The sequence below is a fragment of the Pristiophorus japonicus genome, chromosome 16 (genome assembly GCF_044704955.1).
Source record: "Pristiophorus japonicus isolate sPriJap1 chromosome 16, sPriJap1.hap1, whole genome shotgun sequence".
NCBI classification, from domain to species: Eukaryota; Metazoa; Chordata; class Chondrichthyes; family Pristiophoridae; genus Pristiophorus; species Pristiophorus japonicus.
This window is the reverse complement of record NC_091992.1, coordinates 117,068,112-117,075,175: the sequence shown is the minus strand read 5'-3', so window position 1 is coordinate 117,075,175 and position 7,064 is coordinate 117,068,112. Positions and strand designations below refer to the sequence as shown.

Sequence of the window (7,064 nt, the reverse complement as noted above, 5' to 3'; positions counted from 1 at the left end):
GCTCACCTAGGTTAAAAGTCCCCCCCCCCCCCCCCCCCACCTCCCAGTTTGTCTTGTTCTCAACAGGTTCAGGGACACTTGTGTGTTATCTGTGAGAAATAATCCACAGACATGTACAATCTTGATCCAAATCCCAACACAAACGTGATTCAGCTTTAGAAAAACATGTGTCTAAAGTGCAAGATTCAGAGCCATTCGTCTAAAGTAAACAGCAAAAAAACCCCACTAAGATTACCAAGTTTCAGCACTAATTCACCGATGCATCATGCTCAATGTATGAAAAACTCCGCACAACCTGCTGTGTGGGACCAGTCCCTCTATACCCTCACATGTGGCTGCCACCATGGTCCCTGTGAGAAGGCAGATCTAAATCAGTAACTATAAATCATTTCTCGAATCAAATGCAAATCAGTTCTTAATAAGCTGGCCGCAATTAGGCCACAATCACATTTAAAACTGGTCAGAACGCTGCTCTCGCCAATCTCATTTACCAGAGAAAAACAGAACACACCCGACAATTGATACACTGATTGAATTTCACAAAAAGTAACAAAACAAAAAGCAGAAAATGTTGAAAACACTCAGCAGGTCAGGCACCTCCTGTGGAGAGAAGAGAGAGTTGACATTTTGGGTGTGGACCTTCTACACAATGCCAATGAAGCTTATTGCAAGCTCAAGGAACTGCGTCTTGTCTTTCTGCCAGATGCTTTGCAGCCGTCTGGCCTTGATATTAATTTTAACAACGCCAGAACATGACTACAGGTCCAATTTCCTCTTTGGCAGAAGTGCTGGTTATGTGGGATGGGTGTGCTGGCATTTCCAGGGATTGGGGGGGGGGGGGGAGGTGGTGCGCGAGGGAGAGAGCGAGAGAGGGAGGAGGGAGGGGGTTGGTGCTTAAGGAGATGACCATCCACACCTCCATCAGAAGACCTTGCTGGCGAAGTGCTCTGCACCCTTGGTGTCAATTTATTCTTCTACACAGCCCACTCGGAGACATTGGCACCTTTTCTGTCCTTCCCCGTCTCCCTGGCACATTTCCTCAGCTATTCGCAAGTCCTGTTTGTGTCTTTTGTTTCTGGACTCCTCTCATTATGCCTCCGATTGTCTCATGTTCATTTCTGCCTTTTATCCATCTCCCGTTCTCCACTTGAGCACTTTACAGTTCATTCTATGTTGTATGTGCATGTACGTTCACCCACCCCCCCCCTGTTCTGTAATATCTTCCAGTTTTGACAATAAATCGACATCAGAAATATCCACTCCTCTTTCCTCTCCACAGATGCTGAATGTTTCCAGTATTTTCTATTATATTACCATTTGTTTTAGCCTGCTTTTGTTGCACAGGGGTTATTTTCAACTCCATTGGGAGCGTAAAACTGGCAGCAGTGAATTGGTAGCTAATTATTTTCCCTGCCCGATTTTCCTCATCCCCCATGGAAATTGCAAATTTAACAGTCTCTCAAAACCTCCATTCGCTCTCCAGGACAGTTTTTAGCACTGCTGCTCTTCAATAAACAGCACAATCCGTCCCCATCCACATACCTTCCTTGTCCACCTGGCTACATTTCTCACCTTGAATAGCTTCTCGTAAGTCTACTCACTTCCTCCATATTAAAAAAGTGTCGCTCTGTGAGCTTACCCAAGTCCCATCTTTCTGTAGGTATTATGGAGCATTCATTGTTCCAGTCCTACTCATGCCTCTGAGCATCTTCCTCCATTACCGCCTGTGTTTGTGCTGCTTCTTGGTTCTGACCGTGAGAATTTCCCGAACTAGCATTCCCATTCCCACCCACTCTCATTTTGCATGGTCCATCTCGGACTCTTTCACGCTGGACATGTCTGTCTCGTTCGTTCTCCCTTCCACCTCCTCCCCGTCCCCCCGCCCCCCCCCGCCCCCATTTCTATCTGTCGCTTTCTCTCCTCCCCTCCATTTCTACCAATGTGCTTTGCAGACACCTCCCGCCAGTGCCTAGGTTTATGCTTCGTCACACCCCAATTCTGGAAAAACTCTGCCCTTCTAGCCTGCACCTCCATTCAATGAGTTCATGGCTGAACATGCAACTTCAGTACCCCCTTCCTGCTTTCTCGCCATAACCCTTGACCCCTCTAGTAGCAAGGACTTCATCTAACTCCCTTTTGAATATATTTAGTGAATTGGCCTCAACAACTTTCTGTGGTAGAGAATTCCACAGGTTCACCACTCTCTGGGTGAAGAAGTTTCTCCTCATCTCTGTCCTAAATGGCTTACCCCTTATCCTTAGACTGTGACCCCTGGTTCTGGACTTCCCCAACATTGGGAACATTCTTCCTGCATCTAACCTGTCTGAACCCATCAGAATTTTAAACGTTTCTATGAGGTCCCCTCTCATTCTTCTGAACTCCAGTGAATAAAAGCCCAGTTGATCCAGTCTTTCTTGATAGGTCAGTCCCACCATCCCGGGAATCAGTCTGGTGAACCTTCGCTGCACTCCCTCAATAACAAGAATGTCCTTCCTCAAGTTAGGAGACCAAAACTATACACAATACTCCAGGTGTGGCCTCACCAAGGCCCTGTACAACTGTAGCAACACCTCCCTGCCTCTGTACTCAAATCCCCTCGCTATGAAGGCCAACATGCCATTTGCTTTCTTAACAGCCTGCTGTACCTGCATGCCAACCTTCAATGACTGATGTACCATGACACCCAGGTCTCGTTGCACCTCCCCTTTTCCTAATCTGTCACCATTCAGATAATAGTCTGTCTCTCTGTTTTTACCACCAAAGTGGATAACCTCACATTTATCCACATTATACTTCATCTGCCATGCATTTGCCCACTCACCTAACCTATCCAAGTCACTCTGCAGCCTCATAGCATCCTTCTCGCAGCTCACACTGCCACCCAACTTAGTGTCATCTGCAAATTTGGAGATACTACATTTAATCCCCCCACCTAAATCATTAATGTACAGTGTAAACAGCTGGGGCCCCAGCACAGAACCTGGAACCTCACTAGTCACTGCCTGCCATTCTGAAAAGTCCCCATTTACTCCTACTCTTTGCTTCCTGTCTGACAACCAGTTCTCAATCCATGTCAGCACACTACCCCCAATCCCATGTGCTTTAACTTTGCACATTAATCTCTTGTGTGGGACCTTGTCGAAAGCCTTCTGAAAGTCCAAATATACCATGTCAACTGGTTCTCCCTTGTCCACTCTACTGGAAACATCCTCAAAAAATTCCAGAAGATTTGTCAAGCATGATTTCCCTTTCACAAATCCATGCTGACTTGGACCTATCATGTCACCTCTTTCCAAATGCGCTGCTATGACATCCTTAATAATTGATTCCATCATTTTACCCACTACTGAGGTCAGGCTGACCGGTCTATAATTCCCTGTTTTCTCTCTCCCTCCTTTTTTAAAAAGTGGGGTTACATTGGCTACCCTCCACTCAATATGAACTGATCCAGAGTCAATGGAATGTTGGAAAATGACTGTCAATGCATCCGCTATTTTCAAGACCACCACCTTAAGTACTCTGGGATGCCGTCCATCAGGCCCTGGAGATTTATCGGCCTTCAATCCCATCAATTACCCCAACACAATTTCCCGACTAATAAGGATTTCCCTCAGTTCCTCCTCTTTACTAAACTCTCTGACCCCTTTTATATCCGGAAGGTTGTTTGTGTCCTCCTTAGTGAATACTGAACCAAAGTACTTGTTCAATTGGTCTGCCATTTCTTTGTTCCCCGTTATGACTTCCCCTGATTCTGACTGCAGGGGACCTACGTTTGTCTTTACTAACCTTTTAGCCACGTAAAGTGCTGCGGAATCAAGTAATTCTAAATAAGACAGGTGACATTTATACAAAGGGAAAGCGAAATTTAAAGGGTAATTCTGAAAACTGATTAACGTTATTTGGGAGTTTAAAAAAAATCTGTTAAAAAGAAATATCCTTGAGGGACTACAGCTGATTCAATGCTGTGTTTGGGTTAAAATATTTGAAGCAGTAGCACAATAAAACCTTTCAAAATTGTGGAGAAGAATTTCCTTACAATTCAACAATTTTCACGTAAATATTTGCTCTGGTGAGGATGAGGATAGAGTATTTCCATTTCCTGACTGTCAATTAAATTAGAAGCAAATCTGCGGAAATTGTTCAATTAATCCAACACCTCCTGACAAGATGTGAAAATATATGTATTGCAAGTTTCAACATGTTAGAATCCTTTACTCAAGTTGCACTTTGAAACAGAACAGTGTATTTTGGTTAATAAAAAAGCAGCCTCAAGCATTCATTCCCAAATACACACTTTTGCAACAGGGCTGTACTCAGATTTTCCACATTGAAACAAACTGAGTGTTAATATCATTTAGAGTGTTGCAGACAGATGATTTGACTATGATTTAGAAATCTATTAGCAGCAAGAAATGGGCAGCACCTGTTTAACAATTTATGCCATAAAAGGCATCGCTTCTCGGCCTTTTGGCTAAGATCAAGTGTAGTACCGTTTCTGACCAGCCACCATGACCTCATGGTGGATCCTCCCTGGTCAGGAAGGTATATGCTTGCATTTTTGGAAACAGGAGGTGGGTGGGGAGGGTTGACCCATCCACCTCCACGGAGGTGTGTGGGGGACCTGACCCATCCACCTCCATGGCACGAACCTGGTATTGCAGTACTTCCAGGAACGGTGCAGTGGCTCTAGGCCTTTTGGCTAAGAGCATTGGCGCAGAGTGATCCTTGACAGGTGCAAGGTGACCTCTGGCGTTTGTGATTTGACAAAGAATTGGAAACGATTGGCTACGAATTTATAAAAAAAAAACTTTTCGCGAGTAAAGTGCTGCTCAAAACAAGAAAAAGACAACTTCACAGAGAACAGCTGTGCAACAAACAACAGACCTCACATCCCAGCAGAAAACAAGGCCGCGCGTATAAACTGAGCACTCGTATCCCACACAGGTTACAGAATAATAACGGATATATTATATAACTTTGATATGTCACTGCAAAATTCCTCCACAGTCGCAGAACCCGAGTACACACATACCATTCACTTGAGGAATTTATTTTATTGACACAAGGTACTGCAGAGAGAAAAAATTCCTGATCTCATGGAGAGAGAAGAGAGCTCAGCAAGCCTCCACGCACCATCAAAAGAGGTGCGTGCCATTTTTGTCATACCATGAAATTATGTGGTTTGTGGAAATAATGGAGTCTGTGTGTTCTGTACCTATCCCCTTCACCACCTTATTTTAAAGGTGTGCGCTTCAACTAAGACATGTTATTTTTGGATGGCATCTAATCCCCCCCGAACATAGCTATGGGTGTCATCTGTTGACATGAGGGTGGTGTTCCATAGAATTCAAACTAAACTGCAGCTATTGTTAGCCGATGTGCGTCAGAAGAGAAAAATAAATTCCTGTGGCAAGCAAAACACCTTCTGTTAAGAAAATATTCCTTTAATTGTATTTACTTTCTGACTGAACAATTACAGTCAAATAGAATGTATATAATTCATTCTTTCCAGACTGTTCTTAAAAAAATTGAACCATTGGATTTTTCATTGTGAGCTACGCTCTTCAGAAAGTAGATGCCTGGGGCTTCACGGTCAGCCACCAGCAGATTGGGAGGTCCGTTTCAACACTCATCTAAATATTGAAATTCCACGTCCAATTCTCAAAACTATTTACAATTCAGAAGCTGATTGAACTGGATTCCACAGCGGCAAAAGGGCGATATTAATAAATAAAAGACTTATCCTGCAACGTGGTCATTTGCAAATTCCAACATAGGGCTTTCAGTTACTTCTTGTGGGACACTGGTTAACACACTCCGACAAAATTCCTTTCGGCACTCTTTTAATGTCGTCATCAACCCATTTAAAATAAACAGGTCAACAAAAATGTTGTGCAAACACGTCAGAGGAAATTAAGCCACCCCATGTCACTGAAATGCAAAAACAATAGAACACACTTACCATTTTTATATTGTCTCCCACCCCCACTTAAATCTACCTTTCCTCTGTGGTTCACATCCCATTTCCCAGCCAATAAACAGACAAGTAACCGCTTCCAGACTACAGCTAATTCTCTTGTTGAGTAATCCACTGACAAATGACAAGGTAACTTGCTCTCAGATTTGCTCTCTCTCTCTCTGTGCCTACGAGATGCACCTGGTCTGTGTGTTACTTCTTCTCCCATGCCAGAGATCAGGAACTTGATGCAGGAGGGGGCCGCCCATTTAGAACTGAGATGAGGAGAAATTTCTTCGCTGAAGGGTGTGAATCTGTGGAATTCGCTGTCTCAGAGAGCTGTGGAAGCTGGGACATTGAATAAATTTAAGACAGAAATAGACAGTTTCTTAAACGATAAGGGGATAAGGGGTTATGGGGAGCGGGCGGGGAAGTGGAGCTGAGTCCATGATCAGATCAGCCATGATCTTATTGAATGGCGGAGCAGGCTCGAGGGGCCGCATGGCCTACTCCTGTTTCTTATGTTCTTCATCATCATCATCATCATCATAGGCAGTCCCTCAGAATCGAGGAAGACTTGCTTCCACTCCTGAAATGAGTTCTTTTATTGGACTGTTCAGCCACCAGCGAGCCACAGACCCTGTCACAGGTGGGACTGATAGTCGTTAAGGGAAGAGGTGGGTGGGACTGGTTTGCCGCATGCTCTTTCCGCTGCCTGCGCTTGATTTCTGCATGCTTTCGGCATTGAGACTCGAGGTGCTCAGCGCCCTCTCGGATGCACTTCCTCCACTTAGGGTGGTCTTGGGCCCGGTGACAGTGGGGATGTTGCACTTTATCAGGCCCTGTCCCTGCCACTCCATACAGAGCAAACTATCATTCCCATGTGGCAAAGTACGTGGAAGTGATAAAATGCTGTGTACATACATAAAGCTTCCAAAGTGCATAAATCCATGTACTTTTTTTCCTTTCATCCCCTGCCATCCACAAATCATGCATTACCTGTGAATATAGAGTTGGCCAGCTAACTTCCAAAGGTATCCCACAGGCATTAGCTGTCCCCCAACACCCCCCCCCACCCCCTCCTCAATCACCCTCGCATAAGACCATA

The 7,064-nt window shown here is 44.6% G+C and overlaps 1 long non-coding RNA gene and 1 pseudogene across 1 annotated transcript in view; one reads left to right on the top strand and one right to left on the bottom strand.

The window, feature by feature from the left end:
- Nucleotides 1-7,064, bottom strand: part of LOC139226765 (uncharacterized) — a 243,311-nt gene that overhangs the window by 134,900 nt on the left and 101,347 nt on the right. The window lies entirely within an intron of this gene.
- Nucleotides 4,452-4,686, top strand: LOC139227236 (U2 spliceosomal RNA; annotated as a pseudogene).